Source organism: Fukomys damarensis, unplaced genomic scaffold, assembly GCF_012274545.1.
Source record: "Fukomys damarensis isolate Sample0158 unplaced genomic scaffold, DMR_v1.0_HiC HiC_scaffold_9, whole genome shotgun sequence".
NCBI classification, from domain to species: Eukaryota; Metazoa; Chordata; class Mammalia; order Rodentia; family Bathyergidae; genus Fukomys; species Fukomys damarensis.
In genome coordinates this window covers 46188075-46207473 of record NW_022900921.1, presented here as the reverse complement: position 1 = coordinate 46207473, position 19399 = coordinate 46188075, and positions in this window count along the sequence as shown.

Here is a 19399-nt window from a genome sequence, read left to right as displayed (position 1 = left end):
GATATAAGATCCCAATGATGACATCTTCTTTATCCAGTTTCCAACTGACGGGCAAATGGGCTGTTTCCAAGCCTTAGCTATTACAAACTGTGCCACTATAAACATGGGTGGGCATACATCACTGTGATATGATTCTTTTAATTCTTTTGGAAAGATACCCAAAAGAGGGATGGCTGGGTCAAATGGAACCTCCAGTCCAAGCTCTTTGAGGTATCTCCATATTGATTTCCATAGTGGTTACACCAGTCTGCACTCCCACCAATGGATAAGGGTTCCTTTCTCCCCCATAACCCCTCCAACACTTGTTATTGTGTGATTTCTTGATAGCAGCCATTCTTTGTGGGGTGAGGTGGAATCTCAGTGTTGTTTTCATCTGCATCTCTCGAATGACCAGTGATGTGGAACATTTTTTCATATATTTACTTGCTGCTTTTACTGCTTTGTTTAAGAAACGTCTGTTCATTTCAGATGCCCATTTTTGAATCGGGTCTTTATATTTGGGGGGGCTGATTGTTTTGAGTTCTTTATATATTCTAAATAATAGTCCTTTGTCTGAGGAGCAGCTGGTAAAAATTTTTTCCCACATTGAAGCTTTTCTCTTAATTCTGTTGATGGTTTCTTTTGCAGTACAGAAACTTTAATAAAATGAGGTCCCAGTTGTTGATTCTTTCTGCTAGTTTCCATGCTACTGAAGATTTGTTCATAAAGCCTTTTCCTACGCCAATGTCTTCAAGAGCTCTGCCTAACTTATCTTCCAGCATGTTTAGTGTTTCTGTTTTTTCTATAAAATGGAATACTACTCAGACATAAAGAATGAGAAATTAGATTCATTCATAGGAAAATGGATACATATTGAGGATATATTCCTAACTGAAATAAATAAGTCACACATGTGTAAATACCGAATAGTTTCTCTGGTGTGAAAAACTACAATAGTACACATGATCCTAATGAGATAATTAACAATGTGAAAGAGGAAGAAAAGGGCTAAAGGTGTAGGGAAAGTTGGAAGGGTAGCGGAAAGGGAATAAGGGGAAAAATACGAGAAAATGGAAATAAAGTGTTTGTAAATGGGGAGGGGATGGGGGGTGAAGGGAGGTCAGGGGCAAGGGGAAAAAATGAGAACCAAGACCTGTCATGTAAAGGTACAAGAGCCCAATAATGAATGTAACTGTATCATATACCTAAAAGCGCCAATAATGAAAAATAAATAAATGAAATAAAATGATTCAGTGGGACACCACAGGCTAGAAGTAAAAGCCGGGGTGGGGGGTGTGGCAGTCCTAAGCCAATACAGGCATTTTTGTTGCAGTCTTAATCACTCTAAGAGAAAAATTCAAGCCAGCTCATCTTGAGAAAGGGAAGATGGCATTTGGTGTTTTGGAACACTTCCCAAGGCAATGAGGAAGAAAAGTGACCTGGAGAAGTAGTCACTGCTCCTCAGACTTCAGCTGCAGTGGGTCTTTGCTTCTTGTAATACCTCAAAATCTGGTCTACATCACAGACAGCCGAATAAGTGTGTCCTTCTACTACTTCATTGGAAAGCTTCACTGAGATCCTCATGTATAGAGTTTGAGGGATTGTGCGCTCTAAGGAATTCCTAGGCAAGGGTAACCATGAGTAGACTTACTGGTTAAATTTTTCATTAATTACTTATGTTGATCACTGTGATTTCTAGTCCCTCAATCCTTGATGTCTAGAACAGTACCTTCATTTGTGTTTCTTTTTCTATATTAGTTTGTGTTTACAGTGCATAATGCTCCCACTCCTTGTGTGCAGTTGGTCCACATATGTGACAACCTTTTCATTCTTCTTTCATTTCCCCCTTTCCTCCCCTTTTGCCCCCCCTCCATCTCTTGATCTTCTGCCCATTTGAGAAACAGCTATCCTCCTACTTCCTATTATCCGTAATTTATTTTTGTCCTTATTTATATAAAGACAAACTACCACATGATACTTAAGTTTATGTAATCTTATTCATCTCATTTAATTTTATGATCTCAAGGTACATCCATTTTCCTAGATATGACTAAAGTTTATCCTTCATGGCAGAGTAGCACTCCGTTGTACGAAAACACATTTTCTATATTCATTCACCTGTTGCTACACATGTAGACTGGTACCAAAATTCTAACCATCCTAAAATGGTTATTTCTGAGCCACAGTTTCCTTATCAGCAAAATAGATCCGAGGGCAGGAACCTATAATAAAGGGCTTCTGTGAAGTTCAATTAACTGATCTATTTCATGGTCTACTAATAGTGCTGATCACAGAACAACACTCAGTAAGTGTGAGCTATCGTGATTGTCATTAAGTGAGATAAATGTCCACTGAGAACAAGAGAAATGCATTCTGCAATTATATTTAATGACAAAATGAGTGGCAATCTGGAAATTTATTTTTAAAATTCTTAAGAAACAACTTCTAAAAATGATCATAAACCTAATTCCAAGTGAAAGCTAATAAGCATATTGCTATGTTGCCAAGATTCAAGCATGACTTTATACTTTTAGCATAAGAAGAAAAAGAATGAGATTGTGCTTTAAAATGTTCTTTAAAGTTGTAAGAATGAAACTTGTCATAAATTAATTCCAGCATTTCAGGTTGAAATAAATTTCATATGATCATAACTTTGCATCTTTTCATTATTAATAAGATCATGGGACTCTTTCAACCCACATTGCATTCAGCTTGATCTTTTTGTCTTCTGTGGCACTTGTCTCTCCAATATTTTGATAGAGTGGCTTTTCAGAAATCATTTGTAATTTTCCTAAATTAATTCATTTTATGAAAATAAATGACACAGTGATTCTTTGAAAACTCCCAGGCCACAAATGGTTTCCCTTTAATCTTTTGTTTCCAATCACTGGGTGATCAAAGATGTTTCAGTTAAAATGGGTCATTTAATACATTGAACAACCAGGTACAATTCATATTGTCTAAGCCACTGACTTATGCTTATATTTTACAAAGAATTAAATAAATGTATCATTGAACGTAATATGGGGTCTTTCTTATCTATTTCTACAGCCTCTTGGAATTCTTTTAACCCTTTTTATAAATATTAATGGAAGGTAAATGCAGAGAGTTTGCAAAAAAAATGTATACACACTTCAGGAAATGTATTGCCACTTCAAGTAAAGAAAAGCTTGCATAAGGCTGGGAATTTAGCTCAGAGGTGCCACCACCCACCTCACAAACACACACACACACACACACACACACACACACACACAAAAGAAAAGAAAAGAGCTTGTATAAATATTTTAATACTAAATTTATTGGGACATCATGAAATAAATTCAAGTTACCTTATCTTCCTTAATTGCTAACCATACAGTACTCCTGCCATTTTGTCATTTTTGTTTATGTCATCATTGTTTTCTTTACCTGACTTGCATATATTTTTTGGCAGATTCTATGTATTTAAGAAGTGATCTTTTGGCTTCTTAAAGTTTAGATGCAATTTCTGAAGAAAATGATGCTAGACCCCAGTCTGTCCTTCCCAGATGCCCTTCATTCATTTTCAGTATATATTTTATTTTGGTATATAATTTATCTTGGTTATGTATTTTAATGCTGATATGTGCTTTCTCATAGATCACATAGAGCACTATCTGAACTATATCTTGACACAATTTCCAGCTTAATATCATAGATTCTATATCCAAAAATAAATGCTAGTTCAAGAGATGCCTGAACGTCAACCCTACCAACAAGACAATACATCTCTGGAGAAAAAATATTCTCTAAAAATAATTCTTTTTTTTATATTAAGATGACAATAATTATGTGTCCTCTGAGCTCCTGCATATTTCACTGAATATTCATTGTTAGTTGGGTGCATTGTTAGAAATTACAGCTAAAATTGTGTACTCTCTCAGAATGGCCATTGTTAACTTGTTTGCATTCAAATGAATGAATGTATTCTAATTCTGTATCCACCAATAGTTACCTGTGATTATATTAAAATTCACACGTAGCAAAATGAAATGTTTAAATCCTACAAGGAAGAAAAATAAGGACTAACACCAGCTAGCAAACTCAGTCTGGTCAATTGTTTTTCAGTCACGTAATTTTCTTTGTCTTCACATTAAATTTGGTTTGAAAAGACTTAGTCTATTCTAGGTGCTTAGTAAATAGTAGTTAGTTAAAGTAATGTAATTTTTTTTTTGATACAGGGTCTCATCTCAGTATGTATTTGTGACTGAGCTGGAACTCACTGTGTAGCCCAGGCTGGTCTCCAACTCACAGCGATTCTCCTGCCTCAGCCTCCCAGGTGCTGGGATACCAGGTGTGTGTCACCATGCCCAGCTAAAGTAATATAATTCTTATAAGAAAATTCAGGAGCTATGAAGCTTTTCTTGTTATAATGAGAGGTAGGATTAGAATAAAGACATATAGAGAAAGAGAGAAAACTATGGTGATGGCTAATCTTCAGGGTTAACTTGAATGGATCAAGAAGCTCCTAAGAAATTAATAAAGCATCCTTCTGTGTGGGTCTGTGAGGGTGTTGTAAGCGGCAGTTTGACTATGGGGCAACAAACTGAGGAGGGAGAAGCTGCCCTGAATGAGGGTTGTGCCATCCAAAAAGCCAGAGGCCAAAACAGAACAAAATTGGAAGAAAAAAGAAGCCTTCATTCACTGTCTCTCTCTCTGTCTCTCTGTCTCCCCCACACACCGGCTCTGCCATAAGGTGAGCAGCTTTCCTTCGCCACTTTTCTGCTGGGATATTTCTGCCTCATCACAGACCTGAAACAATGGAGCTGTCAAACTCTGCACTGAAATTCCGGAAACCATCAACCAAAATAAACATTTTCCCCTTTATGTTGATTTGGGGGGAATTTTATAATAGCAACAGAAAGCTGACTAACACAACTTTTATGTGAATAACTGTGGCTGACACTTGCAAAATGCATTTACAGATCAAGGGGCCCCTTCAGATTGGAGAAAACATAAACGAGGAATAGTCAAAGTTTGGGCACATAATATAAGGAGGCTACACCTCAAATCAGAATGCTAAACAATTCTAGTGTAGGAATCTGAGAGTTCTAACTTTATTTTATAAACACAGTGACTAATATTGTCTTCTACGCTGCTTAGGCAGAAATCGACATGACTGCTATAAAATCTCAATATGTACAAGTGATCATTTGAGAGCAATTCTGTGGCACAGTGATGTTGGTCAATACAACACAGAAACTCCCCCAAAAGTATCAGTTAACTCTGAAAAGACAAGAACTGAAATACTTCAATGTTTGCTTTTATCTAAGTCACATTAGTGATGTACGAAAGGCTACCCCTTCTACCAGCCGTTTGCACATAAAACTTAAGAAAGAAATGTGTATTGTTTTTAAACTTAGCCTCTGTATAATTATCCTTCAGGTAATTGTTTAGAAAACTGTTCTTTCATTGTGTGTTCTATCCATTTCAAATACATTTTTGCCATTATATTCCAGGTAATGAACTTCTTGCAACATTCTTACAGATAGCTGTTTGAATAAGGCTTATACCAGCTGCTAATTTCGGGAAATACATTGATAGTCAGATATACAGAGCACATATAGACAGTAAAATGTTAATACTGAGAGTTGTAAATTTCAGAACCAGTTCAAATACTACATTTGCAAGTCCTTCTATGAGTTCTCTGCTTAGTAAAATAGGAAAAATGAATGGCCATACATGACAGGGTTGTTGGGAGAATTAACAATAACTAAGTCAAAACTTGGATTTGCGCTCAGCACATGGCTGTTGTTTCATGCTTCTTCACTAAGATTTTTTTCTTCTTCTTCTTTTTTTTTTTTCCTTTTTTTAGTACCGGGGATCGAACTCGGGACCTTGCACTTGAGAGACAGGCAGCAGCACCACTGAGCTAAATCCCTGGCTGTTCACTAAGATTTTAATGCTATTTATAGAATACACTTGCAGAATTATGTATCAATAAGGTATATCCCCAGTGATATGCATGAAACTGGTAACCATGGGAATATAGTAACACCACTACACAGAAAGGTTTTCATTTTTAGTGGGCCTTAGGAAATCCAACTAGACCGACAGCATGGCAAAAGATACGTAAAATATATCAGTAGTCCTAATATGAAAAATACGATTTATCTCTGTACCAAATGAATTCGCAGCACTGTGAGGATCAAACCCAGAATTTTTGCATTAAAAATACTTCTCCATATTTCTTTTATTTTGAACTATACTTGCATTGATTCACATATAGAATCAGCACCTACAGTTGGAGTAATGGCATTGCAATCCCTGAGTCTCTGGAAAATGTCAATAGAAACTTATTATTATTGTTACTATTATTATCATTTTGGTACTGGGGATCAAACTCAGGACCTTGTGCTTGCCAAGCAGGCTCAGCACCACTGAGCTAAATCCCTGGCCCCCTGTCTTTTAATAATGTTTATTCACCTACTCACAAGACTGAATGTTGTATAAGAAGGGCATTCTAATTCACAGTAAGAATGGAATGTGAATTTGAGGCATATGCATATATCTCAATTTCAATACGGTTTTTGTCAAGTTCATGTTGATTATTAGCATTCACAAATATGATTCATTTGGTCAACTAATAAAAATAATGCATGTTTGCTTTTGATTCCCTTCAAAATACCTAAAAGGCAGCAGGAAGTCCCAATCACACTGAATTAGGATTGTGCATTAATCTTGGTTAGTTTAGCTTTCTGTAGTGTACCGGACACAATCATTTGGCAAAATAAAAACAAATGCTTATATGTGAACTGTGACTTCTGCTTTATAAAAATATACATAATTAGAGATGTATTGTGCAATTTTTCAGTTGCACTCACCTAGCCATCTGTCTAGATTTCATGTTGAACTCATTTTTCCTCATATTGGGGTTCATTTTTATCCAGATGATTGTTTTTTATGAATTGTAGAAACTAAACCTCAATTTCAGTTTCATACATTTTATGCATTACATGTTTATTGTGTGTTTAGCAGAGACACATGTGCATAGACATCAGGGGGTCATTCTTATTTACAGTTATCACTTCTTCTGTTTTCTCCTACAGAGAACATGTGAGAATAAAATGCAATAAGCATTTGGTGTCTACTACGGAACATAACATTAGTATGAATTCTATGAATGCTTGTCTTGCTCATCATGTGACTGAGTACATAGTCTCTCTAGTTTTAAAGTTCACATTTTTTCATACTTCAATGATATCCATCTAAAATGAGCCAGTGTGGTGGTATATGCTTGTAATTTCAGCACTCTTGGAGGCAGAGGCAGGAGGATCACAAGTTCAAACTCAAACTCTGCAGCATAGTGAGACCCTGTCTTAATTTCAAATAATAAAAACAGACATGGCCATGGGTTCAATCCCCAATACTGTAAAAACAATATTCCAAATGATATTTTCTGCTGAATTGCATTTATTTCCCTTTATATTTGAATGGCAGCACCAAATCACTTCCGTGGATTGTGCCGTAAAAATTGGTGCTTTTCTCTTAGAATCTCTGAAGCAGCAGATATAGTTGCTAAGAATTTTTCACATAAGTCCACAGTATCTGAGAAATATCTCCCCTTCTGAGTCACACTGGATTTAAAATTAAAATTGCTGTGTCAAAGGTGTCAGTGTACCAGATTTCTGACTCCTTTTCTCTTTTGCTCCAGGCCATGCTCAGTGACTTGGTGGAGAAATGTTTTTTCTTCTCCTTGATCCTCCATGAACAAACCCAGTCAATTCAGAGTCAAGGGCTGTGCTCTGTGGCTTCTCATCTGTATGCAGCCCCGATTGTCCAAACTGAGCAATCTCAGAAGTGGTTTCCTGTAAATCAACATTCAATAGAAATACATATCAAAGCAATATATCCTTCTTCTGATGTCTGTAAAATACATATCAGGTTATATAGCATTAAAGAGAAGTCTGAGATGAGGTGCATTTGATGAAGTTTATTAGAGCAAGAAAATAGTTCTGGCACTTATCAGCCTCTCAGACTGAAGCAAGCGCTGGGCACAGCAAGAACAGGAAGGGACACAAAGCAGCAGGCTCACTGGGCTCATCAGTGTTTACTTTCCCTGACTTGGTGTGATGAGGAACTTTCCTCTCACAGGTTTTCCCTGATCAGCTGGCAACCTGGGATTCTCTGAGAACCAGCTACCTATTCCAAAAATACACTCTCAAGTTAGCTTGCTGGTTATTTTGTTTTGTTTTGTTTTGTTGTTACTGGGGATCAAACTCGGGATGTTCAGCTTGCAAGGCAGGTGGCGGCACCTCTGACCTAAATCCCTGGCCGAGTTTGCAGTTTGTTTGAGTATGAAGGTAGACAGAAGTTTGATAGGTACATACAGACATGACTGAGGCAAATTTTGTGAAAAAGACATAAAGCCAAACTTACCAGTATACTGACCTTATTTGGAATTTGGTTGCATGAATTTTCAACTCTCCATTTCACTTTGCTAGAATATATAAAAATGGAATTAGATGTTTTGGGGGTATTATCTTCTTGGATTTATAGTACGAGGTTACATTGTTATAGATATATTAAAATTAGATATAGAGGGATTTTTAGTGTGCTTTTTGATAAAAGGTTTGAAAATCATCACTCCCAGCATCATGATGAAAAGCATAGAAAAAAACAAACTGACCTTTGATCTTAGATCTAGAAAGAAATAAGAAAGAGAGAGAAAAGAGAGAAGGAGAAAGAGAAAAAGAAAAGAAAAAAAAGAAAGGAAGGAAGGGAGGGAGAGAGAGATTGCTTATATGCAAACTACCGCAGTAAACACATCAGAGAGAGGGAGTATATATAATACAGTCTCAACTGACCAGAGGCAGAAGCGAATTTCAAATCAGAAACTGGTAGAAACATTTAAAAAAGAACATATCTGAAGACAAAGGGTAAACTAGCTTGGACCCAATACCAGGGGCCAGCCTTATGAAGAACAAAGATAAATACATCCCCTGGTCAGGTGTGGAAAGAGATGAGTGACCTTTTGAAATTCCAGAGCCTTAGAGGAAACTGTAGTCCTTACCTGGTGAAAGGGAAATAAAATATCCCATCTCAACCCTTTTCAGCCTTCCTACCTCAACTGAAGATGAGGAAGATGAATTAGTTCAGGCTGACATAAAATAGCATAGATTGAGACACCTAAGCAACAGAAATCATTGTCTCACAGTTTACAAGGCCAGAAGCGCAGGATCCTGTGCCTTCATCAAGGCTGAGTACTGGAGAGAGTTCTCCTGACTTGTGGATGACAGCCATATCCTCACTGTTCTCACATGTAGCCAGCTGCGGAGCATCTCCACTCCGAAGGACCTTAAACTCACCATGAGGGCCCACCTACATGAATCCACTGATGAATAATTCATAGCTGCCTTGCAGTAGGGAGGTGGGGCCTGATTAGAAAAGTGTTGCTGGGAGCGTGTGTTGCTGTCCCCGGCTCCTTTCTCTGTCACTGCTTCCTGGAAACCACAGGTTCAGGAGTCTTTTCCTTACAGCCTTTCTTCCATGCCTCTCTCACTTGGAGCAACCAACTATGGATGAAACTCTCTACAAAATGAGCCAAAATAAATCTTTCCTCATTTTGGTTCCAAGTGTCTGGTGTTTTGCCCCAGTGAGGGGAAAATGACCAATACAGATTCTTGAAAAACTTAGGGAGCAAACAAGAATGGAAGGATAATATTGACAAAGGAGATGGAAACCTTAAGAAAATAAATGATGCCAGAATGAAAAACAAAAGGGATGTCTTTGGTGCTCTTTATTTATTGGTTTGAAACAACTAGGAAGATTCAGCGAGATCAACTGTCCATACCAACTTCCCAAACAGAAAGAGAGATTAATTAAAAACAACAAAAGAACAGGTGACAGACAAGTGTGAGAGAACAATGTATCAGAAACAAAAGAATGAGAGAAAGTAATAGAGGTAATATTGTAATAAAGGACATGAATTTTCAAAATGAAAGTCTAGATCCAAACCACCAATCCAAAAATCTGGGAAATCAAGGGTCTAAGCAGTCAAACATCTACAATTGTATGTTACATTCAAACTGCAGAAAATGTAAGATAAAGAAAAAAATCAGGGAGGGGTTTCATTTACAGAGGAAGAAGGGTAAGGCTTATAACATGCTTCTCTTCAAGTTCCACATAAGCAAGAGAAATGAGAAGTGAAATATTCAACATGTTGAAAGAAAAATGCCACTGACCTACATTTATGTATCCAGGAAATCTATCTTTCAAAAGCAAAAGAACTATAAGTTTTCTTGAATAAACAAATATTGTGGAAATTTTTGAGCAGTAGACCTAATTTTCAATAAATATTCAAAAGAACTCTTCAGAAGCAATGAAAATGACATAGGTTTGAAACTCAGATCTTGAAGAAAGGAAAAACTAAGAGAAAGAATAAGTGAAGAAAAAATGAAATTTAATCTTCCTTGTTCTTTTTTTCTTCTCTTTTCTTGTTTAGCAATACCGATCATTGAACACACAGCCTTCTTGAAATACATCCTTTTCTCATTTTCTTTGAGACAGTATGTCACAAAGTCATTAATTTGCTCAGGCTGGACTTGAAATCGTGATACTTTCACTTCAGCCTCCCAGAAAGCTGGGATTACAACGGTGTACCACACTTTGGACCACTTCCTTATTTCTAATTATATAGAAGGTATTAATTTGTTGAAGAGAATAACAATAATGCATTGGTCTATTAAATTCTATGGCATGCACATCCCAGGAAAGGATGGGAGGGATCAGCAATGAACGCCTTATAACAAGGTATCTCTTCTCCCCATACAACAGTGTCCTTTTCTTTGAAAATGAATATGCATCAGTTTTCAAGTTATATTGCAAAATCTTGGGCAACCATTAAAAATACGTGTAACTTATATGCTACCAGAGGAGATAAAATAGAGCCATATAAAATACTCTACTAAAATCAGAAAAGCAAGTATAGATTGTAAAATAAAAAAATAAAGACTAGCGAGAAGAAAATAGAACAAAGCCAATGAATATGCACATGGTAGATATAACTCTAAAAATATCATAACCACTACATTTTTAATTTTTTAAAATTTCATTATTTTTAGTACACATTTGCAGTATATAATGTTTATACTCCTTGTGTGCACTTACTATTGTAATTGTCTAAATGTGTCCATTGAAATACAGGCTATCATAATGAATGGATAAAATTCAATGATACTTTATCAGAAATTTACTTCATGGGTACAAATATATCAGTTAAGGGTAAAAACAATGTCAACAAGATAAAAAGAAAGCTGAGGCAATTACCTCAACTTCAGAATAAAAGAGTCAGGAAGATTTTCAGGGATAAAGAAGAATATTCCATAATGATAAAATATCCCAAACTGCAAGAAGGTTTGACACGTACATGCTTAACAAGAGAGCATCAAAATACAAGAGGCAAAAGATGATAGATTGGCAAGGACATATAAAAATTTCAGTTACAGTGGAAGACTTCACAGCCCTGTATCAATAATTGGTAGATCAGAAAATCAAGGCTCTACTTGAATAGAGTGGCGTCACTCAACATTATCTTAACATCTGAAGGAATCTTCATCCAAACACAATAGAATCAACCCAAAAACACGTGAAACATCACCAAGATTGATCATAGCCTGGGTGTAAAGAAACACTTTAAAGCGTTTTAAAAACCAGAAATCAGAGAGCATATTCTCAGACCACAAAGAAGTTGAAATCAATAACATAAAGGTAGTTGGAAAACCCAAAGTACTGGGAGCACACACAGCACACTTCTAAAGAACATGTGGTTAAAAGAAGAATTCTACCCCCCGCCTACCAAAAAAATCAAATTGGGCTGGGGATTTAGCTCAGCGGTTCGGTGGCCTGCCTTGCAAGCCCAAGGACCCAAGTTCAATCCCCGGTACACCCCCAAAAATAAATAAATAACTAAAATAAAAGAATTCTCAATAGAAATTTAAAAGTATTTTTGGTTAAATAAAAGTGAGACATCCAAATGAGTGGGATGCAACAAAAGGAGGTATTGGACAAAATTTATAGCATCAGTTGTATATGTTACAAGGAAGAAACATAAAAATTAACACGCTAAGATACCATCTTAGGAAACTAGAAAGAGAAAGGTAAATTAAATCTACTACAAAAGAAGGAAAAGAATAATAAAAATTAAAGAAGAAATCACTACAATTGAAAATAATGCAGCAGAAAATTAATGAAACCAAGATTGGTTCTTCCTCAAACTGACAACGAATAAAAATAAATAAATTAAAAGTAGCACTGGCATCACATTTAATAGTGAGAAATGGATCAGAAACAAGACAGTTCTCTCCTCTGTCATCCCTCCTACTGGATATTGTAGAAGTTCTCTCTGCCATCATAGACAAGAAAAGGAAATCATAACGATATAGATTGTGAAAGCGGAAATGAAACTTTTTTGTTCACAAATAACACATTGTCTATGCAGAGAATATAAAAATGTGTCAGCATACAAATCCAATTATGCAAGACTCAATTGCTTTTCTACATAGCAGCATGAATAACTGAAAGTAAAAGTTTAAGATCCAACATGTACAATACTTCCAAAAAATTAAGTCTTTAGGAGTAAATGCAACAAATTATGCTCCAAGGTCTATACAAAGAAAACTAAAAAACTGTTATGAAAGATATCAAAGACCAGCTGAATAACTGGAGAGATAGTCTGTGTTTTAGGAGAAGAAGACAATGATATTTACCTCCCATTTGCCCTCAATTTGATCTACAGAGTCAGGAGAAGCCAAGTAAAAATTGCAGAAATTGTGTACATTAGCCATATGATTCCAAAATTTATACAAAGAAGGCAAAAGATCTGGGAGAGCCAATAAAATGGGGAAAATCAAAGTCAAACACTAACACTCTCTGACTTGAATATCTACTATAAAGCTATCATAAACAATTATACTGTGGTATGGGGGAAAGAGTAGGTAAAGAAAACAATAAAACAAAACAGCACAGAATTGAGTTGAAGGAGTAAAGTTTATTTTTAATATAGAGCAAATAGTCTTTCAACAAATGTTGCTAGAACAACATTTTGAAAATTAAGTCTTGCCAAAATTTCATTCTAGACACAAATCTTACACTTTTAGAAACATTAGTTCAAAATGGATCATATTCCTAAATGTGAAATTTAAAATTATACAATTTCTGCAGAAGACATAGAATAAATCTAGGTAACTTGGATTTGGTGATAACCGTTTTTTCCCTCATTGAGTTTATTGGTTCATTTTAGGTATATAGTACAGTTACATTCATCATTGGGATCTTGTACCTTTACATGACAGGTCTTGGTCTCATTTTTTCCCCTTATCCCTGCCCTCCCTTCACCCTCTCCTCCCTTCCATATTTACAAAGGCTTTATTTCATTTTTCATTTTCTCATGTTTTCTCTCTTTTCCCTTATTTCCTTTCCCCCACCCTTCCCACTCTCCCTACACCTTTAGCCTTTTTCTTCCTATTTCACATGGTCAGTTATAGCATTAGGATCTTATGTACCACTATAGTTTTTCGCACCAGAGAAACTATTCGGTATTTACACACGTGTGACTTATTTATTTCACTTAGGAGTATATCCTCAATATGTATTCACTTTCCTATATTCATAGTAAAGGCTCACTAATTTCTCTCTTTATGGCTGAGTAGTATTTCATTTTATAGAAAAACCACATCTCCTTTAACCAGTCTCCATCTGATGGGTAAATGGGCTGTTTCCAAGTTTTACCTATTACAAACTGTGCTGCTATAAACATAGGTGCACATATATTGCTTGATAGATTCTTTTGGAAAGATACCCAGCAGAGGGATGGCTGGGTCAAATGGAACCTCTAATCCGAGCTCTTTGAGGTATCTCCATGTTGATTTCCATAGTGATGCACCAGTTTTTACTCCCCCAACAATGGAGAAGGGTTTCTTTCTCCCCACAACCCCGCTAACATTTGTTATTGTGTGATTTCTTGACAGCAGCCATTCTCTGTGGGGTGAGGTGGAATCTCAGTGTTGTTTTCATCTGCATCTCTCAAATGACTAGTGATGTGGAATATATTTTCATATATTTACTTGATGCTTTTACTTCTTTGAGAAATGTCTGTTAGGTGATAACTTTTTTAATGCACCACAAAAAGCATGCTTGATTTAAAAAAATGATAATTTGAGTCATTCATACTAAAATGGATGCATATTGAGGCCATTCTCTTTTTTTTTTCTTTTATTGAGTTTATTGGTACATTTTAGGTATACGTTACAGTTACATTCATTATTGGGATCTTGTACCTTTACGTGACAGGTGGTCTTATCTGTGGCATTGGTGATACAGTGGTTAGCATAGCTGCCTTCCGTGACAGGTGGTCTTGGTTTTCATTTTTTCCCCATGTTCCTGCCCTCTCTTCACCCCCTCCTCCCCTCCCCATTTACAAACACTTTATTTCCATTCTTTGCATTTTCTCATTTTTCCCTTATTATCTTTCCCCTACCCTTCTCACTTTCCCTACACCTTTAGCCCTTTTATTCCCATTTCACAATGTCAGTTATCTCATTAGAATCTTATGTACTTAAGTGAAATAAATAAGGCACACATGTGAAAAATACCGAGTAGTTTCTCTGGTGTGAAAAACTAAAAGTTCAAATAAGATCCAAATTGTGTAACTGATGATGTGAAATAGGAAGAAAAGGGCTAAAGGTGTAGGGAAAGTGGGAAGGGTGGGGGAAGGGAAGTAAGGGACAAGAAAAATATGAGAAAAAGCAAAAATGGAATCAAAGTGTTTGGAAATAGGGAAGAGAGGAGTGGGTGAAGGAAGGGCAGGAATATGGGGAGAAAATGAGAACCAAGACCTGTCATGTAGAGGTACAAGATCCCAGTGATGAATGTAACTGTACTGTATGCCTAAAATGTACCAATAAATTCAATAAGATTTTAAAAATGATAATCTGGATTTTGTTAAAAATTTCTGAATATGCTCCATAAAAAAGAAAAAAGATAAACAAGGTGAAGATATGAGCAAAGGATATCTAATGGAGACTTGATATAAAAACACAGAGGGCTATAAAATGATAAATAAAGTCACCAGAAGACATAGTTACTTTAAGTGCATATTGTTCAACTAAAGAAGCCTCTCTAAGTAATTCTAAGTCATTGTCTGGAAAGGGCAAAAAATAGCAACAACAGGAAGATGGGTGGTTGCAAAAGGTTTGTAAGAGGGAGGCAAGGATGAATAAGTAGAGTGTAGAGAAGCTGTCCCCTATGATGCAAATGGTAGACACTGGACATTACGCATTTGTGGAATTTCAGGAGCTGCCCTGTTATAGACTATGGACTTTAGCTAACACTGGCTGGTCAGTTGTAGCAAATATACTGCAACAGGAAAGGGTCCAAATAATAGGGGTACTATGCTCAGTGAGAGGGCAGTACATGGAGATTCTCCATTCTGTAGCCCTAAAACTTCTCTGAAAAGTAAAGTCTAACCAGGAGTGGTGGTACATGCCTGTAACCCCAGAAGTCTGGGAGGCTGAAGAAAAAGAACAGTAATTTCAACCTCAGCCTGGGCAACTTAGTAAGACCCTATCTGCAAAAAAGGAAGGGAAGGGCTGGGGATCTAACTAACTGTGAAGGCTCTCAGTTCAATTCCCCAACACTGTAGGAAAGATGGAAGGAATAAAGGAAAGAAGGGAGGAAGAAGAGAGAGAGAGAGAAAAAGAGAGAGAGAAAGAGAGAAAGAGAGGAAGAAAGAAAGAAAGAAAGAAAGAAAGAAAGAAAGAAAGAAAGAAAGAAAGAGAAGAGAGAAAGAAAAGAGAAGGAGAAAGAAAGGGAAAGGAAATCTGTTAATAGACTATTAAAATAATCTGTTAATTTACAAATATTCCAGAAAAGTTCATAACCTATGGACTGAACATCGTGACAGAACTTATCATTTGTTTTAATATAAACATTGTATGGATTTGTAACGGCAGTGTGGTTACTAACATACTCAGCTCCACAGTGACAGACATTCATGGACTCTGAATATTCGCAGCTGGGCTGTCATATGCAAATATAGAGTATCCCAGCACTCCTCGCTGCTATTGTCTGCCCATTCAGTTTTAAGGCTGAGCAGTGGATTTGCCTCCATATAGCTCTATACATGCCTCGGGTTCTTCAGGCTCCACACAAACTGATCACGGAACATCTGCGACAAGCCTTAAATACCTCTCAGGCCCCGTGGGAGTGAATATGACTCAGACATAAACAGGCGCTTTTTTAATATCTAGAATCCCTATCAATTTCGTGGCAACTATAAATAACCATTAATTTACAAGCCTAAAACTAGTTTCTTCGATTATGCTTCATATAATTATATATATTTTAAATGCAAATATTTGTTTATAAATATTATTCAAAGAACTAATAAGCTCTTTTAAATACGAAAATATCTCACTTTCTCTAATTATGATAATTTTATAGCTGGATAAATAGCATGTCAGACTGTCTGCTCCTCCTTTCCCCATTGTGGTGCGTTCAAATGGGAAATCTAAAAAGATAAAGTCTGTGGCAGATTTTCCAACTGCCTCTGGTTTTGAACATAGAATACTAAGGGAATGTGTGCTGTTTTTAAAGCAGTTGCAACACATAAAATTATGGAAAAGACAACTTCCATTATTATATCTAGGAGGAGATACTTAGGATAGTTTATCAAGCATGCATTATCTGTCTTATTTCTTCTTTCATGATGTTTGATCAAGCTTGGTTAAAATAACACAGATTCTAAGTCCAGAGCCTAATAACTTTGGATTCTTTAAAAGAAGGAAATGATTTTTCAATTCAAAGAAATACAAGGCCGGAGTTAATAGAACATGTTCTTCAATGCTACCTTTGATCAAGGAGCACAGAGATTGTAAAGGTATTGTCACCCATCCTCCAAGAGCTCCTAGTTCTAGAGGCAGAAACAGAAATGTCGCCAAATAGGTCTTGCTCAGTGCTGAGTTCTCCATGCCAATGCTGATATACTAAGTGATTTTGATGCCCACAAAGATTGCAATAAAATATACATAATATTCACCACCCCAACTCTGAATATTCGCAGCTGGGCTGTCATATGCAAATATAGAGTATCCCAGCACTCCTCGCTGCTATTGTCTGCCCATTCAGTTTTAAGGCTGAGCAGTGGATTTGCCTCCATATAGCTCTATACATGCCTCGGGTTCTTCAGGCTCCACACAAACTGATCACGGAACATCTGCGACAAGCCTTAAATACCTCTCAGGCCCCGTGGGAGTGAATATGACTCAGACATAAACAGGCGCTTTTTTAATATCTAGAATCCCTATCAATTTCGTGGCAACTATAAATAACCATTAATTTACAAGCCTAAAACTAGTTTCTTCGATTATGCTTCATATAATTATATATATTTTAAATGCAAATATTTGTTTATAAATATTATTCAAAGAACTAATAAGCTCTTTTAAATACGAAAATATCTCACTTTCTCTAATTATGATAATTTTATAGCTGGATAAATAGCATGTCAGACTGTCTGCTCCTCCTTTCCCCATTGTGGTGCGTTCAAATGGGAAATCTAAAAAGATAAAGTCTGTGGCAGATTTTCCAACTGCCTCTGGTTTTGAACATAGAATACTAAGGGAATGTGTGCTGTTTTTAAAGCAGTTGCAACACATAAAATTATGGAAAAGACAACTTCCATTATTATATCTAGGAGGAGATACTTAGGATAGTTTATCAAGCATGCATTATCTGTCTTATTTCTTCTTTCATGATGTTTGATCAAGCTTGGTTAAAATAACACAGATTCTAAGTCCAGAGCCTAATAACTTTGGATCCTTTAAAAGAAGGAAATGATTTTTCAATTCAAAGAAATACAAGGCCGGAGTTAATAGAACATGTTCTTCAATGCTACCTTTGATCAAGGAGCACAGAGATTGTAAAGGTATTGTCACCCATCCTCCAAGAGCTCCTAGTTCTAGAGGCAGAAACAGAAATGTCGCCAAATAGGTCTTGCTCAGTGCTGAGTTCTCCATGCCAATGCTGATATACTAAGTGATTTTGATGCCCACAAAGATTGCAATAAAATATACATAATATTCACCACCCCATTTCATGGGTTGCCATGGGTTTCCACATATCCAACCACAATATCTCACTTTTTCCTCCTAATACCATAGGCGGTAGACAGAAGCTACTTCCAATAATGTCCCTTCTTGACCAAAGCCTTCCCTTACTAACCAAGCCCAAGCAACCCTAGACCGACACTATAACATTTTACTTTCCCTTAACCGGACGGTCTCTGAGGCTTTAATCTCATGTCTTTTTTTTTTTAATCTTTTTCTTTGGTGGGGGCAGGGTCTCACTATGTAGTTGAGACTGACCTGGAACTCACTATATAGCCCAGGCTGGACTCGAACTCACAGCAATCCTGTTGCCTCAGCCTCCCAAGTGCTGGGATTATAGGCATGCACCACCACGCCTGGCTAATCTCATGTCTTTATTGTGCAAGTGCCTTCCTTAGAAATTTCATTTAACAAGACAAACTACCGCAGAGTACATTTCTGTCCCAAACATGGGTCTGAAAATGACACAATCAGAAAATTTAGTGGAAGTAGTTGCATTCTTTATCAAAAATACTGTGACTTCTTCCATTAACAATATGGTGAAATAAATGCAGCATCCCACGACAATTTGACAGTATGTCCCTCAAATTAGTGTATGAGAGAATACTACTCTCACTTCCTAGGACAATTGGGATATATTCTGGTTAAAGTAAAATTATCTTTGTGCATCAATAACTCCTTTATTTAAGTTTATTGAGCCACAAAATATTACTTTCTCCTATGTTGGGATATCTTACTGGTATTTTTGCCTAATACATGGAGTGGATTCATAGATTGAGTGGAATCATTATTCATATTCTCTTCAAAATACAACTTTTGTATCAAAAGTCATGAATATTGCTTAAAAAACTACAATAATATAAGCTTAAAGATGTGCTTTATTGAAAATTACTTTTAAATGATGGCTCATATTTCAAACAGCACTGAATGTTTTTATAATTATATGATCAGGGACAGTTTCTTATAAAAGTTACAGTGCTAATGTTACCGCATTTTAGTGGCTAATTAGAGAAGGGAATTGTGTTTGCACATTGAAAAATGATTTTCTGTAATAAATACTTTTGCTGGAAAGTTAAAAAAACGTTACTCTTTCTTCAGTTATCATGCTTTCTAAGGAATCTGTCTGTGCTCAAGGTCATTGTGTTCTTTCCTTTCTACCTTGTTCTTACTGCTGTATTCCGGCCTGACTCCATTCTAGCATCTGAAATTTGGCCAACCCACACAGTAACTAAGAAATATTTAATGGAGTTTCACAATATCAATATCCACCCACACACAGAATGTGGAATGTGAGA